This window comes from Tachyglossus aculeatus, chromosome 4, assembly GCF_015852505.1.
Source record: "Tachyglossus aculeatus isolate mTacAcu1 chromosome 4, mTacAcu1.pri, whole genome shotgun sequence".
NCBI classification, from domain to species: domain Eukaryota; kingdom Metazoa; phylum Chordata; class Mammalia; order Monotremata; family Tachyglossidae; genus Tachyglossus; species Tachyglossus aculeatus.
The window spans coordinates 26,662,971-26,683,808 of NC_052069.1; the positions used below are offsets into that span (position 1 = coordinate 26,662,971).

Consider the following 20,838-nt stretch of genomic DNA (forward strand, 5'->3'; position numbering starts at 1 on the left):
TTAAGTGTTCACTATGTTTCAAGCACTGTTCTAAGCACCTTGGGTAAATACAAGATAATCAGATTGGTCTCTGTCCCTGTCTTATATGGGACTCACAGTCTAAGTAGGAAGAAGAACAGGTATTGTATCCCCATTTTACAGATGAGGAAATCAAGGCACAGAGAAGTTAAGTGACTTGCCCAAATCACATAGCAGTCATGGGGCAGAGCCAGATTTAGAACCCAAGTCCTCCTGCTCCTGGGCTCAAGTCGAATCAGGCATAGTAATAGGTTAGGCTATGGCACAAATGATTAATAATAATGATAATAATAATAATAATAATGGCATTTATTAAGCACTTACTATGTGCAAAACACTGTTCTAAGTGCTGGGGAGGTAACAAAGTGATCAGGTTGTCCCACGGGAGGCTCACAGTCTTAATCCCCATTTTACAGATGAGGTAACTGAGGCACAGAGAAGTTAAGTGACTTGCCCAAAGTCACCCAGCTGACGATCGGAGGAGCCGGGATTTGAACCCCTGACCTCTGACTCCAAAGCCCGAGCTCTTTCCACTGAGCCACGCTGCTTGTCTAAGGTTAGGTTAGATTAGGTTACATCATGTTATGTCCTCAGAATGAAGCTCTCAAAGCAATACATGGTCTTGTCCGTTTGGAATTACAACCCAGCATCACTGGAACCATGGTTTTGAAATCAGGAAGTGGAAGAGAGGAAACATGGGAATAGGGTGATAGTTGTGCTCACTCTGGGTGGGAGCGAGTGGGAGATGTCTTCGAGTATTGTTGCCTTGCTTGTCGCCTCCCTGAATCTGTATATATCTGAACTGAGGCCCTCGTAAAAGCCGTGGCCCCAAAACAAGAGCCTGGTCCTAAAGCAGATTTTCCTGTTCATAGTTTTCCCATCAGCTCCCAGTTCTGTCCTTCTAGACTGTGAGCCCCCTGTTGGGTAGGGACTGTCTCTATACGTTGCCAACTTGTACTTCCCAAGCGCTTAGTACAGTACTCTGCACACAGGAAGCACTCAATAAATACGATGGATTGATTGATTGACTGATTGATTGATTGACTGATTGATTGATTGAGACACCCCAAAGGAAGTTGGAGATGATGGCAGTGAAGCCACCCTAGGTGAGGATTCAAAGTCCTTATTGTATTAAAATTTTGAGGCGATCCTCTCAGCGTTCTTATGAACCTCTATCTATGGCAGTCCCTTGGGCCAGGATCCTGAAAACTGGAAAGGATTGGAGAGAAGTAGGATCCGGGCTCTCATGCTCCTCCCCAGTGGCGACAATTCCAACGCCAGACTCTGGAGGGGTTTCCCAGCCCAAAATGGAAGGCAGAAGCAGCATGGCATAGTGCATACAGCACAGGCTTGGAACTCTGAAGTTCAGGGTTTCTAATCCCGGCTCCGTCACTTAATAATAATAATGATAATAATGGCATTTATTAAGCACTTACTACGTGCAAAGCACTGTTCTAAGCGCTGGGGAGGTTACAAGGTGATTGGGTTGTCCCACGTGGGGCTCACAGTCTTAATCCCCATTTTCCAGATGAGGGAACTTAGGCCCAGAGAAGTTAAGTGATTCGCCCAAAGTCACACAGCTAAGTGGAGGAGCCGGGATTTGAACCCATCATCAATCATCATCAATGGGTTCAATGTCATGAACCCATGACATCTGACTCCAAAGCTGTGCCCTTCCCACTGAGCCACGCTGCTTCTCTGCTTGTCTTGTCTGCTGTGTGGCCTTGGGCAATTCTCTTCACTTGGCTGTGCCTCAGTTACCTAACCTGCAAAATGGGCATTAAGATTGTGAGACCCATGTGGGACAGGGGCAGTGTCCAACCTGATTAACTTGTATCTATCCCAGAGCTCAGAACAGTGCTCGCCATTTAGTAAGTGCTTAACAAATACCGTAATTATTATTATTATTATTTTTACTGACCCTGTTTTCAGAGAAAGCTTGGCTTGTGACAAACCAGTTCTGATCAGTGGTAGTAGTCCCATTCACAGCAACTGCCAGCGACCTCGTTGTCGAGTATTGCAGCATCATCTTGATATGCAAGGAGCAAAGAAAACTGGGGAAGCAATTCTTCCCACTTAAACCTTGAAAGCGTCCGTTTTCAGTGGGACAATGATGGGTCCAGGGTCACCTGCCTCCCAGCCCGGGAGTCTAAATTGAGTTCTGAATTTTCCTGGACTCTGAGTTTATTATCCCTGACAGCTCAGCAAGAGAAAGATTTTTCTTGCCACCATTCCTGGAATAATTCACAAGCATTAGAAGGTCCATTCTTCTAAAGTGTCACACTCTGGGAAGGGGACTTAAAACCGGAATGTTAGTAGATAGAGGCCGGGCTCGGGAGTCAGAAGGACTCAGGTTCTCACGGCGTAGCAGATAGAGCAGAGGCCTGGGTGTCAGAAGGTCTTGGGTTCTAATCCCGGCTCTGCCTCTTTTCTGCTATGTGACCTTGGGCAAGTCACCTCACTTCTCTGGGCCTCAGTTACCTCATCTGTAAAATGAGACTATGAGCCCCACATGGGACAGAGGCTGTGTCCAACCCGATTTGTTTGTCTCCACCTCAGCGCTTAGTACAGTGCCTGGCACATAGTAAGCGCTTAACAAATACCATAGTTATTATTAATCCTGGTTTTTCCACTTGTCAGCTGGGTGACCTTGGCAAGTCACTTCACTTTTCTGTGCCTCAGTTACCTCCATTTGTTCTGATGATTTTGATGCCTGTCTTACAAGTTTTGTTTTGTTGTCCGTCTCCCCCTTCTAAACTGTGAGCCCGTTGTTGGGTAGGGACCGTCTCTATATGTTGCCAACTTGTAGTTCCCAAGTGCTTAGTACAGTGCTCTGCACACAGTAAGTGTTCAATAAATACGATTGAATGAATGAATGAGTGACAGGACCTGTGTCCAACCTGATTTGCTTGTATCTACCCCAGTGCTTAGAACAGTGCTTTGCACATAGTAAGCGCTTAACAAATGCTATTATTATTATCATTATTATTACAGTGCTTTGTGCATAATGCTATTATTATTATTATCTGGAAAACAAGGAGTAAGACAGTATGACAGAAACTGTGTCCAACCTGATTAGCTGGAATCAAGTGCTTAGTACAGTGCATGGCACATAATAATAATAATAATAATAATGGCATTTATTAAGCACTTACTATGTGCAAAGCACTGTTCTAAGCACTGGGGAGGTTACAAGGTGATCAGGTTGTCCCACTTGGGGCTCACAGTCTTCATCCCCATTTTACAGATAAGGTAACTGAGGCCCAGAGAAGTGAAGTGACTTGTCCAAAGTCACACAACTGACAAGTAGCAGAGCCAGGATTTGAACATATGACCTCTGACTCCAAAGCTTGGGCTTTTTCCACTGACCCATGCTGTTTCTCTTACATAGGAAGGTGCTTAACAAATACCATTTTTTTAAAAAAAAGACATTTGAACACGCGCAGCTATTCACACAGCCATGAATCTCTAATAGGATTACTGCCACTTTAAAAGTCATCTTTATTTTTCAACATTTTTGAGTTCCTGGTTAAAAAAAATCTCACTTTCAAACTGGTTTACTCAGCCCTACTTCCTCCCCTTCATGACTGTCCCTTGGAAATTTAAGAGAACGCTCCAAGTGCTGAAGGGGGTGGAGTGTGTCTCTGTGGCGGGGGGAGTCCCTGTCAGTAGAGAAGCAGCATGGCTCAGTGGAAAGAGCACGGCTTGGGAGTCAGAGGTCATGGGTTCAAATCCCAGCTCTGCCAATTGTCAGCTGTGTGACTTTAGGCAAGTCACTTAACTTCTCTAGGCCTCAGTTCCTTTATCTGTGAAATGGGGATGAAGACTGTGAGCCCCCCGTGGGACAACCTGATCACCTTGTAACCTCCCCAGCGTTTAGAACAGTGCTTTGCACATAGTAAGCACTTAATAAATGTCATCATTATTACTAGTAGTAGTTATTTGGGGAAATAATAATAATAACAATAATAATAATGATAAGAATATCAGTGATATTTCCTAAGCATTCACTACGAGTCTATCACTGTGCTAATCCCTGGGTAGATGCAACTAATCAGATTGGACACAGTCCCTATCCCACATACGGCTCACAGATTAAGGCGGAGACAGGGAGAACAGGTATCTTATCTCCATTTTACAGATGAGGAAACTGAGGCACAGAGACAGGATTATAACTCAGATCTCCTAAGTCGCTGGACGTGTCTGTGCCCCATTAGAGGGTAAGCCCCTCATGGGTAGGGCCTAAGTGCTTACTACAGTAGCAGACCCGCTGGGGGTGCTCAATAAATTATCACTGCAAATACTTCTGGAGCAGAAGGACTGAAGTCTCCTTCAGTTACCTGGTGCTTGGGGAAGTCGCTGTGTTTCCTGGGACCATGGCTTTTCTCCCAGGTGCACCAGTCCAAGTTGGGGGCCTCTCCCTTGGAAACACCTTACCAATGGACCAGATCCAGTCCCCACCTCCTGACCCACACTGGATTCCAGAGGATATGAGTGCTCTGATCCGCAGTTGAGACATCTGAAACGGCAGCCAGCCCCGGGATCCTTTCTCCTTGAAGTGTTTCCGATGGATGCTCCAAAGCCTGTGGACTTGGGAATCATCTCCACTGTAGCTCGATTGCTCTTTTCCTGCAACGGTGGCATTCCGTTTCCAGATCCCACACTGGACCGTGTCACCTTCATCTCGTTTTCCTGCAGGAAGTGGCAATTACAGTATCCCTTAGTGAAGTCCTGTCTTGCCTCATGAGCACAAGGAGATTCGTTTAGAGTTCTGCAACAGATCTTTTCTGATGTGTGCTCATTTGCTTTGCGTTGTTGGAGTTTCCAGTTAAAGATGGCTAGGACTAGGCAGGTGAGCCCGACAGCTCCTGCGACCGATAAAGGGATCATTATAAGACAACATCAGAGAAAGGAACACGGACTTCACCAAATGGGAAACTCACAAATATGATGGGAAATAAGCTAAAATCACCTCAGCATGTTGTTGTCCCAGACATTTATGTCTGCTGGGAAAAAGTCTGAAAAACATCTGATAGGGCAGTTGCTATTTCATCTATAATACTTTCCCTTCCTGTTTCTACATTCACTTTCCTATATCGTGAGGGAATTAGCAAAGAACTCTTGGGATAAAGAAGCATTCCATTCTCTTTCTGAGAGATGGTTTAATTCATCAAAGGCTATGAAGCTTGCAGCTCCTTCTCTAAGTAAAAAATTGAGTCTGACTTTGATATCCTTTCTCCCTATCTTTATTGAAATAGGAAGGAACACCCCCCTACCACACACATCCCAGCCTTTAACAGACTTAACAACAAAACCAACACATACAGACACACACACAGCTGATCACAGATATGTCCAGCAAATACCAAAGCAATTAGAAGAGAAATAATCATGAACCACACCCTCTCATATTGTAAACTCTTTGAGGGCAGGGATCAGGTCTACCAACTCTCTTGTATTCTACTATTCTGAGTATAGTGCAGTGTTTGGCACACAGTAAAGACGTAATAAATAACACTGATCGATGGATTGAGTCTATCCACATAAAGAGAGGAATAAGTCTTTTCAAATGAGGACAGCAGTAACAACTAAAAACTGAAGACCCAGCAGAAAACACTGGTCTGTGTGTTTCGTGGGCTGACTGATTCAAATGTTTTGAGTACATCACTCTGCCAGAGCCATGGAGAAGGAGTTTTAAAAACTAAAGCAAATCTATTTGGTGGAAGGCATATTTAGACTCATCAAAAATTCTTATTTTTGAGGCACGAGAAGTAAATCAGGACATGAGAACAGAAGTTGACCTCACCAGTGACCAGTTGAGATTTATCACACAGATTAACAAGCCCAGACAGACCCTGTAAATAATGAGAATGTGCACACACACATATTCAAAGAGTCCACCGAACTAGAAACAGAATGCCAACACTTGATTCTGCCCCAGTTAACAAAGTGCAGTTTCTTTCTTAATTACACCTAAAGAGCAAATAACTTCTGTTTTCTGCCTATATTGTCCTGAGTCTGGTTCCCCTTTACCCATAAGTATGGTTTAGCCTTCATGAATCAATCAATCATAGCATTTATTACAGCGTGGCTCAGTGGAAAGAGCCCGAGCTTTGGAGTCAGAGGTCATGGGTTCAAATCCCAGCTCCGCCAACTGTCAGCTGTGTGACCTTGGGCAAGTCACTTAACTTCTCTGGGCCTCAGGTGCCTTATCTGTCAAATGGGGATTAAGATTGTGAACCCCCTGTGGGACAATCTGATCACCTTGTAACCTCCCCAGCACTTAGAACAGTGGTTTGCACATAGTAAGCGCTTAGTGAATGCCATCATTATTATCTATTGTGTGGAGAGCATAGTACAAAGCACTTGGAATAGAACATTACACATTATCCCTGCCTTTCAGGAGATTACAATCTAGTGGGGGTGACAGACACTGAAATAAATAACAGGAGAAAATAATGGATTTTGAAGACTTTGAAGATTTTGAAGGAATGTGAGTATCAAAGTGCTCAGGGGACATGCAGATGCTAAAGTGGCAGATGGGAGGTGAATAGGATGGGGAAAAGAGAGACCAGACAGGTAATGCCTCCTGGATGAGATATGATTTCAGAAGGGCTTTGAAATAGCTTGTCTGTTATATTGTTATACCATACTCTCCCAAGCACTCAGTACAGTGCTCTGCACCTCTAGATGGTCAATAAATAAAATTGACTGAATGAAGAAAAGGAGAATAGCGGTCTGGTCAGTGGTGAAGGGTGAGGGAATTCTAGGAAGGAGAGAGAGTGTGAGTAAGTCAGCCATGCCAGAGAGGAAACAGAGGCACAATGAGTAGGTTGGCTTCAGAGAAGCCATGGGAGAGGAGCGAGAGGAGATAGTAGATAACGGGCCAAAAGTTCAGGAGTTTTTACTTAAGGCAGAGAGGAACTGGCAGCTAGTGGAGATTTTTGAAGAGCGGAGAGACACACTTAGAGCAATGTTTTTGAAAAAATGATCCCGGCAGCAGAGTGTGGCGTGGACTGTCAGTGGCAGAGGAGAGAAATCAGGGAGGAGGCGGATTCATTCATTCATTCATTCATTCATTCATTCGTATTTATTGAGCACTTAGTGTGTGCAGAGCACTGTACTAAGCGCTTGGGAAGTACAAGTTGACAACGTATAGAGACGGTCCCTACCCAACAGTGGGCTCACAGTCTTGAAGGGGGAGACAGAGAACAAAACAAAACATGTTAACAAAATAAAATAAGTAGAATAAGTATGTGCAAGTAAAATAAATAGAGTAATAAATATGTACAAACATATATACATATATACAGGTGCTGTGAGGAAGGGAAGGAGGTTAAGGTGGGGGGTTGGAGAGGTGGAGGAGGGGGAGAGGAAGGAGGGGGCTCAGTCTGGGAAGACCTCCTGGAGGAGGTGAGCTCTCAGTAGGGCCTTGAAGGGAGGAAGAGAGCTAGCTTGGCGGATGTGGGGAGGGAGGGCATTCCAGGCCAGAGGGAGGACGTGGGCCGGGGGTCGATGGTGGGACAGGCGAGAACGAGGCCCGGTGAGGAGATTAGTGGCAGAGGGGCGGAGGGTGAGGGCTGGGCTGGAGAAGGAGAGATGGGAGGTGAGGTAGGAGGGGGCAAGGTGATGGACAGCCTTGAAGCCCAGGGTGAGGAGTTTCTGCCTGATGCGTAGGTTGATTGGTAGCCACTGGAGATTTCTGAGGAGGGGAGTAACATGCCCAGAGTATTTCTGGACAAAGACAATCCGGGCAGTGGCGTGAAGTATGGATTGAAGTGGGGAGAGACAGGAGGATGGGAGATCGGAGAGGAGGCTGATACAGTAATCCAGACAGGATAGGATGAGAGCTTGAACAATCAAGGTAGCGGTTTCCATGGAGAGGAAAGGGAGGATCTAGGCAATGTTGTGGAGGTGAGACCGGCAGGTTTTGGTGATGGCTTGGATGTGAGGGGTGAACGAGAGAGCAGAGTCGAGGATGACACCAAGGTTGCAGGCTTGTGAGATGGGAAGTATGGTAGTGCTGTCCGGATGCAGTGAAAGGAACAAAAGCAGCACAAAACCCTTGCTGGCTCACCCAGCTGTTACAGAAGCAAGAAGAGTTTTCATTGCCAAGGGCACTCCCAGCTCCTACTAAAACAACAATGAAGGAGAGTTTGGAAAACCTCCAATTTTGGTGAAGTTTAAGAATAAGAAAAGTCTTCATTGCCTGCAGTATACAGGTCACAATGTCATGCCACCAGTCTCATCCTGCCAAAGATCATTATGAAAATGATAACATTTGGTATTTATACATGCCGTCTGGACCTACATTTCTAATTATACAGGCACTAACTCTTCTTCTACAGAGTCCGAGAAGTGAGCTGCATCAGAATGGAGATTGTAACTCAAATCCCTCTGCCTTGGATCTGGGATTTATTGTTCATGAAGTGCATTCTGCTTTGGGACAAGAGGGAATTCAGGCAGGGGTGAATTGAGAGGAGCCCAGGTGAGGTCCTCTGTAATAGGAGTGATGGATCTATGCACCATTCTTGTGGCCAGATAGGTCAACATCTATCTGCCAAATAGTCTGCCTTGTGACCTTGGGAAAAGTCACCTCATTTGTAAAATGTGGGAGCCCTATGTGGGACAGGGACACTGTCCAACCCAATTATCTTGTATCTACCCCAGGGCTAAGAACAGTGCCTGGCACATAATAATAATAATGATGGTATTTATTAAGCACTTACTATGTGCCGAGCACTATTCTAAGCTCTGGGGTAGATAAAAGATGATCAGGTTGTTCCGCGAGGGGCTCATAGTCTTAATCCCCATTTTACAGATGAGGTAACTGAGGCACAGAGAAGTGAAATGATTAGCCCAAAGTCACACAGCTGACAAGTGGCAGATCCAGGATTAGAGCCCATGACCTCTGACTCCCAAGTCTGGGCTCTTTCCATTAAGCCATGCTGCTTCCCAGCATAGTAAGTGCTTAACAAATACAATAATACCAAAAACAATAATAATAATCAATGCTCATGGTGCTGCCACCCACCATAGACTAGAAGAGGCTCACTGTGAGCAGGGAATTTTTCTGTTTATTGTCATATTGTACCCTCCCAAGAGAATAGTACAGTGCGCTGAACACAGTAAGCACTCAGTATATACAACTGAATGAATGAAAGGTTGAAGGAGGTGCCTCAGTTTCCATCAGCATTGCCACCAGTCTCAACCTGCCATAGGTCATTATGAAAATGATGACATCTGGTATTTGCGAATGCTATCTGGACCTACATTTCTAATTACACACAAGTGCTAGTTCTACTGTCTCCTCTTAGGATTGCACCTGGAGAGTTTCCAGTACTTCACCAGTCTTGGCTACAGGAAGGAGAGTGAAGCAGAGGCATATCCATTCCATTCCTAGCTTGGGCAGTGGCTAGAGAGTGGAAGACAATCTGCTAAAAATAAAAACTCATCCATGCTGGGCAGCAGCGGCATGGAAGAGAGTCGAACGCGGAGACTCGTGTTTACCGTGCGGAAGGTGGCAATGGTAAACCGCTTCTGTATTTTTACCAAGAGAATTGTATGGACACACTACCAGAATGATTGCAGATAGAGTGGAGTGTTCTGGGAGAGATGTGCCCGTGGCGTCGCTATGGGTCAGAAATGACTCGACAGCATAAGACAGCACTGTATCTACCCCAGCACTTAGAACAGTGCCTAGCACATAGTAAGCACTTAACAAGTACCACAACTAATACCACAACTAACAACCTGGCTTCTAATTGTGGCTCTTCCACTTGCCCACTGTTTCAACTTGAGCAGATAAATCAACCAGACAATCAATCATATTTACTAAGCACTTACTTTGTGCAAAATAGTGTACTACACACTTGGAAGAATATGCTATAACACGTCGGTAAACCTCTGTTAAGTCACTTAACTTCTCTCTGCCTCAGATCCCCTAACTACAAAATAGGGATTCAATACCTGTTCTCCCTCCTCCTTAGATAAGCACTGCACACAGTAAGTGCTCAATAAATACGACTGAATGAATTGTGAGTCCCATGTGGGACTCACATTGTTTTGCATCCATCCTGGCACTTAGTACAGTACTTGGCACATAGTAAGTGCTTCACAAATGATCATCATTATCACCACCATAATGGTATTTATTGAACTCTTGCTGTGTGCTGAGGACTGTACTAGGCACTTGAGAGAATATAGTACAACAGAGTCCATTCATTCTTTCATTCAATTGTATTTATTGAGTGCTTACTGTGTGCAGAACCTTGTACTAAGCACTTGGAAAGTACAATTCGGCAACAGCGTTGTAAGATATGTGTCCTGCCCACAATGAACTTACTCCCTAGAGGAGGAGACAGACAATAATGTAGTTTTTTTAAAATTTATAATGTATATATATATATATATGTACATAAATATTGTGGGGCTGAAGGTGGGAAAATATCAAATTCCCATGGATCCAAGTGCAGAGATGATGCAAGAGGGAGAGGAAGCTGGAAATAAAGTCAGCTTAATCGGGAAAACCCTCTTGGAGGAGATGTAAGCTTAATAAGGTTTTTGAAGGTAATAATAATAATAATAATAATAATGGTATTTGTTAAGTGTTTACTATGTGCAAAGCACTGTTCTAAGTGCTGGGGAGGTTACTGGGTGATCAGGTTATCCCACGGGGGGCTCACAGTCTTAATCCCCATTTTACAGATGAGGTAACTGAGGCACAGAGAAGTTAAGTGACTGAGGCAGAATGGTGACCTGGTGTGTATGGATGTGTGTCGGGGGAGTTTCTGGACAAACGGAGGATGTAGCAAAGAGGTCGGCAGTGAGATGGACGAGACTGGGGCACAGTCAGGAAGCTTGGCACTAGAAGAGCAAAGAGTGCCAACCGGGCTGGATAAGAGGGGGTGAGCTGATTGAGTGCTTTAAAGCCGATGGTAAGAAGTTTCTGTTTAATGCAGGGGTGGATGGGCAACCACTGGAGGTTCTTGAGGAGTGGGGCGACATGGACTGAACGTTTCTTAGAAAAATGATATGTGCAGTAGAGTGAAGTGTAGATCGAATAACAATAATAATGATGGCATTTATTAAGCGCTTACTATGTGCAAAGCACTGTTCTAAGTGCTGGAGAGGTAACAAAGTGATCAGGTTGTCCCACGGGGGCTCACAGTCTTAATCCCCATTTTTACAGTTGAGGTAACTGAGGCACAGAGAAGTGAAGTGACTTGCCCAAAGTCACACAGCCGACAATTGGCGGAGCTGGGATTTGAACCCATGACCTCTGACTCCAAAGCCCATGCTCATTCCACTGAGCCACGCTGACCGAAGTGGGGAGAAACAGGAAGCGAGAAGTTTAGAGAGGACGCAGATACTGTAGTTAAGGCAGGAAAGAGTAAGTACTTAGATCAGTGTAGTAGCAGTTTACATGGAGAAGAAAGGGTTGATTTTAGCGAGGCTGTGAAGGTAAAACTGACAGTATTTGGTGATAGATTGAATGAGAGAGATGAGTTGTGGCAACACCAAGATTATGGGTTTGTGAGGAAGGAAGGATAGTGGTGTTGTCTGCAGTGATGGGAAAGATAGGGTTTGGGTGGGAAGATGAAGAGTTCTGTTTTACACATGGTCAGTTTGAGTGGGGAGTGAGACCTCCATCTAGAGATGCCCTGAACGCAAAGGGAAATGTGAGATTCCAGAGGAGAGAGGTCAGTGCTGTTGTTGTAGATTTGGAAACCAGTTAGAGAAAGTAGTTGAAGCCATGGGAGCAAACAGGTTCTCCGAAGGAGTGGGTGTAAATGGAGAATAGACGGGGACCCAGAACTGAGCCTTGAGGGACTCCCCGCCCCCCAACAGTCAGAGGGTGGGAGGCAGAAGAGGAGCCTGTAAAAAAAAACTGAGAAGGAGCAGTCAGAGAGATAGAGGGGAACCATTCATTCATTCATTCAATTGTATTTATTTAGGGCTTACTGTGTGCAGAGCACTGTACTAAGAGAGGACAGTGTCAGTGAAGCCAAGGTTTTACAGTTTCAAGCAGAAGGGGTAGTCCAGTGCAGAAGGCAGCCAAGAGTTCTAAGAGGGTTAGATTTGGAGAAAAAAAAAAAGTCATTGGTGACTTTAGAGACGGCTCTTTCCAGGAAACCAAGGGGGCGGATTCCAGATTAGAGTAGATCAAGAAGAGAATTAGAGAGGAAGTGGAGACAGCAAGTGTAAACTCTCTCAAATAATTTGGAGAAGAATGATAGGATGGAGATGAGGCACGAACTGGAGGGAGCCATGGAGGTCAAGGGCAGGTTTTGGTTTTTTTTTTTTGGATAGGGGCTACATTAACATATCTGAAAACAATGGGAAGCATCCCTTGGTAAATAAACGGTTGAAGATGGCAGTCAATGAAGGAAAAAGGGAGGAGCCAAGTGTTTTAGTAAAGTAAGCAGGGATGGAGTCAGAAACAAATGTGGAAGGGGTAGATTTTTGGTGTAGTGGATAGAGCATGAGCCCTGGAGTCAGAAGGTTATGGGTTCTAATTCTGCCTCTGCCACTTTTCTGCTGTGTTACTTTGGGCAAGTCATTTCACTTTTTAGACTGTGAGCCCACTGTTGGGTAGGGACTGTCTCTATATGTTGCCAATTTGTACTTCCCAAGCGCTTAATACAGTGCTCTGTACATAGTAAGCGCTCAATAAATACGATTGATGATGATGATTTCACTTCTCTGTGCCTCAGTTACCTCATCTGTAAAATGGGGATTGGGACAGAGCCCCACTTGGCACAGGAACTATTTCCAACCTCATTTGCTTGTATCCACTCCAGCATTTAGTACACTGCCAGGCACATAGTAAATGCTTAATATATACCATTATTATTATTATCACTATTATTACTTCTTGAGATAGCGCAGGGAATATTGGGAGACAAAGAGGGCGAAGGAGGAGGGAGGGGGGTTTGGAGAGCAGCAGGGGAGATTTTCAGGAAGATCACTCCCGATGTTTTCAATTTTGTTAATGAAGTATGCGGCCAGATCATTAGGGGAAAGATGAAGGGGTTGGGGGGACAGGAGGCTTGAGGAAAAAGTTAAACATCTGAAACAGCCCGGAGAGGCAGGGCGGAGCAATTGGTGTGGGAGTGAATTAGAAAGGAGAAGTATTTTTGTTGGGCAGAGGAGTGGGCAGGATTGACGGTGATAAGAATGAATTTTATCAAGGTCAGACAGATGTCTGGATTTCCATGAACAGCACTCTGCAACTCAATCAGTCAATTAGTGGTATTTATTGAGTGCTTCTTGTGTGCAGAGCACTGTAGTAACAATAAAAAGATACTTGGGAGAGGACAATACAAATGGTGTTGGTAGACATTATTCCTGCTCACAAGAAGTTTACAGTCTATGCGGGAGGCAGACATTAAAATAGATTATGGCTAGGATAGGATAACATCTATCATATTATCAATTAATCGATCGAATTTTTATTGATCAATTGTATTTATTGAGCATTTACTGTGTGCAGAGCTTTGTATTAAGCGTTTGGGAGAGTACGATAAGAGAATTAGGGGACACATTCCCTGCCCATAACGAGCTTACAGTCTCGTTATGATAAGATCCAAATCTTATCTTATAGGCTATTATTATCCTAAAGGATAATTCGGGCAAGGATTTGGATGATATCCAAATCATATTTTCTGTGTTATTGTTTCCAGAGTGCCAGCATGAATTGTGAATTAGCATTTGTGAGACAACCCCAAGTGACAGAACCAATTACAGATTTGAAAGAGTGTTTGGATTCCTACAAGACAAATGGTTCAACTAAAGCATATTTACCCTGTCCAGAACTGGTGTTATCTTAATTTATCCCCTCTTGAAGTATTAATGATATCTCGGGTAAACTAATGAGTTGCCTTAAATAGTGTCATCGCAATTTATGCTTAGTGAACCAATTGTCAAGATTTATGATGGAAAAGATGCTTATTCCATTATCGGTTTTAAGGGCTTAATGATTCCAAATCATCTCGCAGAGAGGCAGCACGGCCTCAATTCAGGTCAGGTTTACTGTGTGGCCTTGGGCAAGTCGCGGAACCTCCCTGTGCCTCATTTTCCTCATCTATTAAATGGGGACAAAGCTGATTTCACAACTTTTTAGACTGAGTCCAGGAGAGATTGTATTTGAACTGCACATCATAAGTGTTCTGTAAATACCATTGATTTATCTACACCAGTGCTTGGTACAGTGTTCAACACATAGTAAAAAATAAATGCATTTATACTAGTAATGATAGTTACAGTTACGGTATTGACTGTGAGTTAAAGAAATAGATATGTGAGACTTAAAAGAAAGGCTTTCCTATAAGTGCCCAGTGACTACAGCTGGCATCTCCCCAGCTAGTCCAAGACCCTCTGAGTATCCACCCTAACGATGGCATTTATTAAGGGCTTACTACATGCAAAGCACTGTTCTAAGTGCTGGGGAAGTTACAAGGTGATCAGGTTGTCCCACTGGGGGCTCACAGTCTTAATCCCCATTTTACAGATGAGGTAACTGAGGTAAGGAGAATAATAATAATAATGATGGCATTTATTAAGCGCTTACTATGTGCAAAGCACTGTTCTAAGTGCTGGGGAGGTTACAAGGTGATCAGGTTGTCCCACGGGGTGCTCACAGTTTTAATACCCATTTTACTGAGGTAACTGAGGCACAGAGAAGTTAAGTGACTTCCCCAAAGTCACACAGCTGACAAGTGGCAGAGCTGGGATTTGAACCCATGGCCTCTGACTCCAAAGCCCATGCTCTTTCCACTGACCCACACTGCTTCTCATAGCCTTGTAGCCTTTAGACCCTCTCACCCAGTCACCGCCCTCCAAGGGACGGAGACTGTGTCTAATTCTCACCTCTATATTGTCTCCAAGTCCTTAGTAAGCTGCTCTGCATAAAGTAAGTTTAATAAACTCTATCACTATGACTACTGTTATTAATCAATCGTATTTATTGAGTGCTTACTGTGTGCAGAGCACTGTACTAAGCGCTTGGGAAGTATAAGCTGGCAACATATAGAGACGGTCCCTACCCAACAGTGGGCTCACAGACCTACAACTATTACTACTACTACTAATAATAATGTTGGTATTTGTTAAGCACTTACTATGTGCCAAGCACTGTTCTAAGTGCTGGGGTAGATGCAAGGTAATCAGGTTGTCTCACGTGGGGCTCACAATCCTAATCCCCACTTTCCAGATGAGGCAACTGAGGCACAGAGAAGTTAAGTGACTTACCCAAAGTCACACAGCTGATAAGTGGCGGAGCTAGGATTAGAAGCCACGACTCCCAAGCCCGGGCTCTTTCAGTGGAAACCCACGTTTCTTCTCTAGTATTATCACTACTATTACTATTATGATTACTAATGATGTTTCTACTACTACTCCATGAGCTCTGGTGCATTTCAGGCAGTTGAGGAATGGGGGACCTCAAGGGGAGAGGGAGACAGGGACGAGACCCTCGGCCATCACTTGTGAGGAAACTACCTGCGAAGCAAGCAACGGCCACCCAGGCTGCATCCTTCCCAGAGCCGTGGTTCTGCTGGTCTTGGAAAATCACAGTCCAATTCCAGGGCCAGGGATCACAGTTGGCTTCCGACAGCCAGGTCCCGGGTGGCCCGGCGGCTGAGATCGTGGGCATTCCTGAATGGCCGGGTGGAGGAGCTCAAATATGTCCTCACAGAGTGGGGGCTGGTGGGTGGAGATCGCACGTATGGCTCCCCGCTTTCCCCTCCAGGCCCAGGAGGATGAGCAGATGGAGAGGAGCGAGCACGTCCAGGCCATGGGCCGGGCTGTTTCCCCCGCGGGTGTTCCTCCCGATGTAGCCTGTCAGGTTGTGGGACAGGTCCCGGCGCCAGAGCCCATGGAGATTTGCCAGCAGCGAGGTGATCCAGTTCCCGTCCAGCTGGAGACAGACCAGGCTCCGGACATTCCAGAACCAGTTCTCCCAGGACCAGTTCCCGTTAAGTGCAGGCTCCCACAAGTTGTCCGGCTCCTCGAATGTGTTGTCAGTGACAGGAGATCTCGTTAGGCGGTTGTGCCCCAGCTGCAAGGTTCTCAGCTCGGGGAGCCCAGAGAAAGTTCCTACCTTGGTGTCCTCGTTGCCGTTCACCCTCAGGGTGAACCCGGCCACGTCGAGTTCAAAGGGAACGTTGGAACTCTTTACCGTTAGGATGGAGAAGCAGCATGGCCTAGTAGATAGAGCACAGGTCTGGCAGTTAGAAGGACCTTTTCATTCATTCAATCGTATTTATTGAGCGCTTACTGTGTGCAGAGCACTGTACTAAGCGCTTGGGAAGTACAAGTTGGCAACATCATCATCATCATCAATCATATTTATTGAGCGCTTACTGTGTGCAGAGCACTGTACTAAGCGCTTGGGAAGTACAAGTTGGCAACGTATAGAGACGGTCCCTACCCAACAGCGGGCTCACAGTCTAGAAGGGGGAGACAGACAACAAAACAAAACATATTAACAAAATAAAATAAATAGAATAAATATGTACAAGTAAAATAAATAAATAGAGTAATAAATATGTACAAACATATATACATATATACAAGTGCTGTGGGGAGGTGAAGGAGGTAAGGCAGGGGGATGGGGAGGGGGAGGAGGGGGAGAGGAAGGAGAGGGTTCAGTCTGGGAACTCCCAGACTAACCCCAGCTCCGCCACTTGCCTACTGTTTAATCTTGAGCAAGTCACTTTCACTTCCCCGTGCCTCAGTTACCTCATCTGTAAAATGGGGATTAAGACTGTGAGCCCTATGTGGGACAGGGACTGTATCCAACCAGATTAATTTGCATCTACCCTAGTGCTTAGGTACAGTGCCTGGCACATAGCAAGTGCTTAACAAACACCACAATTGTTATCATCATCATTATTATTTGTTGGTGAGTAAGAAAACTCTGGTGGTCTCTGGAGCTGCTGCAAAACAAGAAAGCACAGATTGCAGATGGGTTACACATACACACTTCACACTGTTCTTCTCTCCCCACTAGGTAACTTTGTCTGGAGAAGAACTCTTTGGGTGCGATTGCAGGAAATCATTTACTTGTTCTAGACTGTAACCTCATCCTGGGCAAGGAACGTGTCTACCAACACTGTTGTATTGTACTCTCCCGAGCTTATAGTACATTGCTCCACACACAGTAAATGCTCAATAAGTACCATTGGTAGACACTAAATGGTTTTCAGTGGGTTGTGTGTGAAGCAAACTCTTCCCTCACTAGAGCACCTGGAATAGGTCCAGATAATGATAATAATGATGATGGCATTTATTAAGTGCTTACTATGTGCAAAGCACTGTTCTAAGCGCTTGGGAGGTTACAAGGTGATCAGGTTGTCTCATGGGGGGCTCACAGCCCACTGTTGGGTAGGGACTGTCTCTATATGTTGCCAACTTGTACTTCCCAAGTGCTTAGTACAGTGCTCTGCACACAGTAAGCGCTCAATAAATTCAATTGATTGATTGATTGATTAATCCCCATTTTACAAATGAGGTAACTGAGACACAGAGAGGTTAAGTGACAGCTGACAATAGGCAGAGCCAGGTTTTGAACCCACGACCTCTGACTCCAAAGCCCGTACTGTTTCCGCTGAGCCATGCTGCTTCTCTATGTGTGTTATGTGTATTATGTAAATAAACATATGGGCATGTGTATGTGTCTAGATATGTGTGCATGCATGTGTGGATGTCTAGGCTGTGAGCCCACTGTTGGGTAGGGACCGTCTCTATATGATGCCAACTTGTACTTCCCAAGCGCTTAGTACAGTGCTCTGCACACAGTAAGCGCTCAATTAATACGATTGAATGAATGAATGAATGAATCCATGTGCATTTGGCTATTAATCCAATTTTTATTAGATTCCACATGGCTGTGACAATGCTTATTCAAAGAACATAGGCTCATCTGTTCCTATATATGTCCCAGTGGATGCAGGGATCATGATAGACACCACCCTACTGTAGTAGGTGACTCTTTAGGGCTTATGGGAGTGAGGCCCAAAGGACACCTGTATATATGTATATATGTTTGTGCATATTTATTACTCTATTTATTTATTTATTTTATTTGTACATATCTATTCTATTTATTTTATTTTGTTAGTATGTTTGGTTTTGTTCTCTGTCTCCCCCTTTTAGACTGTGAGCCCACTGCTGGGTAGGGACTGTCTCTATATGTTGCCAATTTGTACTTCCCAAGCGCTTAGTACAGTGCTCTGCACATAGTAAGCACTCAATAAATACGATTGATGATGATGATGATGACACAAATGCCCTAGCCTAGAATGGGCAGACTCCCTGCAGATTCTCCACATGGCTCGTTTCTGCCAGTGTAATTTTTTTCTCTCCTGAGCTTCCGTCGGGGTTATTCCAATGCAGATATTCCCCTGAGCGGAGAGCCCTTGCCACAGCTTCCCAGCCAATTTACTGTTGGAAGCATTTATTTATTCCTTCGTATTTTTCCCTTCCGATATAGATTTTTTGGCTTGGGGCTAAAAGGAGGAAACCCGGTGGGTTCTATTCTCCCATCGATGAATGGAGGATTTGGCAGTGGCGTTCTCATTATTGCTGCAGCATTCAGAGTTCCCATCTCCTGCATGTTCCCTCTAATAAAGTCCACCCTCTGATGACTGGTGGTACTTGGGGCTTCCAATGACAAAATCCGGTTACATTAATCACTTTAGAGTGATCAAATTGCCACCATTAGAAACCAGCCTAACAGGGGAAAAGATGTTTCCACTGAGCCACGCTGCTTCTCTACATGTATTATTTGTATTATCCCCATCCCCCCTGCCCTACCTCCTTCCCCTCGCCACAGCACCTGTCTATATGTTTGTACAGATTTATTACTCTATTTTATTTTACTTGTACATATTCACTATTCTATTTATTTTATTTTGTTAATATCTTTTGTTTGGTTCTCTGTCTCCCCCTTCTAGACTATGAGCCAGTTGTTGGGTAGGGACCGTCTCTATATGTCGCCAACTTGTACTTCCCAAGCGCTTAGTACAGTGCTCTGCACACAGTAAGTGCTCAATAAATGCGATTGAATGAATGAATGAATGAATTTAAATCAAGACTTACTGTTCTTTAACAAACAGTATTTGGGCTGCAAATGATGGCATCAGAAAGAAGGGGAAAACTGCTGTTCTTGAGAGGTCTGTAGATGGTACTACAGCAGACAATTTCCTTAAGAAAACCTGACAGCAAGCCAAGAAAGCAGGGCTTTCTCGTTTCTTGCATTTTGTCTTTTTTTTTCTATTGCATGGCTTGCTCCTGTTTCTGCAGCAGAAAAAATCTAATTACTTAGCAGAGTAGGTTTGAAGAAAGATTTTTTTTTTATGTTTACTGGTGATGGAGGGTAGATCGTTGATGATTTCAGTTCAATAGTTCATCTGTCTTATCATTGCTTTTGATACTTGGGAAAGGTTTTTCTTTTGGTTTGTTTTAACTTTGTTTTCACTGAGCCCCTTTCTCTCTTCGGGGATTTGTTAACACTAAGTAGCCAAGCGTCTCGCGTCTGTCAGTTACGACTTGCGCGGGCCTAGGGAGACCTAGTACTAACAAGGCAGCCATTCAGTCCTGTATTTCTGCAAAATCCAATGTTACAAATTTGACATTCTGCAAATGAGGGGGTCGGCCCTGGTAGGTTCCAAAATGCCTATCAACAGGATTTCTTCCTTTAACAGGGAGTAACCGTCTCCTCCTCTCAGAATGGAAGGGGGTAGGGGTCCATTTTCCAGGGTGGGCTTTTGAATTTTTAATGGTCTTCTTGCACAGAAGGAGAAAGTCTATGCAATAACGAGCCTAAGATCAGACTCTCTGTCCTATTCTCCTTGTATCTTCCTCCAGCCAGCATGATTTCTGAAGCACTTCAACAGCATCTCTTCTAGATGTGTTTATCTCTTACCAGACATCAGTATGTATATGGCATTCTGTTTAGATTTGTTAATAAGGTGTCTTATTAAATTGTTGACTTAAGCAAGCAATATGTAATGAATACAGCCACTGTATCTTGTTAGCATTTCCACAGCTCATTTACCCCCAATAAAAAAAGACCACTCTTTCAAAATTAGATGCACTTTGATACTAATCTGAATCACTGGTACATCACTTAATCTTACTAATGCTTTAGAATGGCACTGCAGGTTTGTGAACATCGATTGTTCTTTCAGCCAGTGGCAGGACTGGGCTCTGTGCAACATTTGGACAAAAAAGCATATTAAAATGATCTATTTCCTTTTCTTTTTTATAAGTGTTTTGCAGCATGAAATGACGCTATTCATTCTCGGTAACAAAGGTTCCCAATTACCTCTGAAGACCTTAAAATAGTTTTGGTGTGGCCGCCAGGCACAGGAAAATAAAATAACGTTATCAGTCTTTAGTCACTGTGAGAAGGGTTTACTCCTGGAAGTTTAACTTTTGCGGGCAGAGCCCAGAGAGGAGTCAATACAATTAAAGGCCTGACTGTGAGCGCACCAAGCTCGAAAAATGTGTGTTCCTTCAGAGTGGTTTGTTTTGTTAACCTAGCCTAGATGTTAGCCTTTGACAGACAATTCCGTCTTCGGAGCAGAGCAAACACGAGGGGAAGGAAGCTACTAACCCATCTGCGATTGTGAAGCGCACGAGCCAGCCACCTGAAAGAAAATAGAGAGGACACACTTCACCCCAGGGATATTTATTATCCAGGGGGGAATTACAATCAGCTTATGAGGCGTTTGGGTGATTTCTACTTTTGAATGTGAGTTTTAATGCCCTTGTACGTTGCCAGATTAATGACATTGGAGCCTGGAACCCTCA

At 44.4% G+C, this 20,838-nt stretch overlaps 1 protein-coding gene and 1 non-coding gene across 2 annotated transcripts in view; both read left to right on the top strand.

Moving 5' to 3' along the window:
• The window catches only part of LOC119926741 (serine/threonine-protein kinase TNNI3K), a 413,409-nt gene that overhangs the window by 312,841 nt on the left and 79,730 nt on the right, over positions 1-20,838 (top strand). The window lies entirely within an intron of this gene.
• On the top strand, positions 9,326-9,463 carry LOC119927940. Its single transcript, XR_005450904.1, has one exon. It is a non-coding gene; the product is annotated as a small nucleolar RNA SNORA7 (small nucleolar RNA).